Source organism: Protopterus annectens, chromosome 2.part2 (genome assembly GCF_019279795.1).
Source record: "Protopterus annectens isolate FY-2018-M chromosome 2.part2, PAN1.0, whole genome shotgun sequence".
NCBI classification, from domain to species: Eukaryota; Metazoa; Chordata; order Ceratodontiformes; family Protopteridae; genus Protopterus; species Protopterus annectens.
Window position 1 is genome coordinate 609,666,041 of NC_056730.1, and position 1,326 is coordinate 609,667,366.

Here is a 1,326-nt window from a genome sequence, read left to right on the forward strand (position 1 = left end):
CTTTCACGGCTGAGAGAAGCCGCTTCATCAGACAAACACAGAAGCGCCATTAAAGCGCCAAATTTAAACACATTGTTTCAACTGGTAAAGCCTCCGCCCATCTACCTCCAAACTAATTTAAAGTGACAAAGCACCATTCCAATTATCCATTGAATGTATTATAAAAACTAAAAACATTAAAAACATTAAAAATAATAGCACATCCAATAGCAAAGGTGGACATGCATATTAACAATATATCATGCAATTGCGGCACAAATCAAATCAAGTTTATAGCATAAAATACTAACTATTTGCGAAAATATATATTTTTACCTAAGCTAAAATGCTAGATACAATAAGGTTATAAATAAATAATGAAATTCAGGCAAACATAATAACAACTCAATGCCCATAAGGTCTAGAAGCAATAACTAAAATGCACCAAGCAGTCGCTACATAGCTTGGACCCACCAGGTGTGGCGTGTCTTTGCACAACAAAACTATAAAACATTAGCTGATGATAATAAACAGGCAACCAGCAAAAATGTTAGCGACATAGTAGATCAAAGGGAAAGCCCAATAAATGTACAGCAAGGCACCCGGTGTTCACAATGCTGTTCCAAACGGCTATGTTGCAAAAATGTAATGTTAATAATGGCTGCAAGGCTGTGTATCATGAATGAAAATAATGGCATAGAATCCAGCAGACGTGTCAATAACAAGGCAAAGTAAGCCAAATAATGCTAACACATGCTACGCTGCTCAGATCAACCAAAAACGGTATTCCTTATAACAACAGAATCCACTAAGGTGGTTATATACAAATGTAAACATATGAACAACGAGATGAATACCTATGAGCCAGCGATGCACTGAGCAATTGCAACGCTTTAAAGTGCAATCAAGTAAAGGTGGTGTGACATAGGTAATAACTACAGGACTCCACAAAATAACTGAGAAGAGATCATGAGCAGAGGTCATGGATGTACCCAATGGCCAAGCAAGGTAAAAAGTGAATGTATGGCCCAAAGACTGCATGTGTGTGTGTGTGTGTGTTTATCAGTTCATGGTAAACATCAAATTCTGTTCTGTCATATATACCATGTTTATAGACAAAGATTACTTTTAATAACATAGGTTTTTTTACAGGGGACTTTCACAAAGGGAATTGTGTTCCATCATCCCCATTGACTTAAATATACCAATACTGATACTGCACAATAAACAACTAGGGGTGACCCCTCCCACACACACACACACACACACACACACACACACACACACACACACACACACACACACACACACACACACACACACACACACACACACACACACACACAC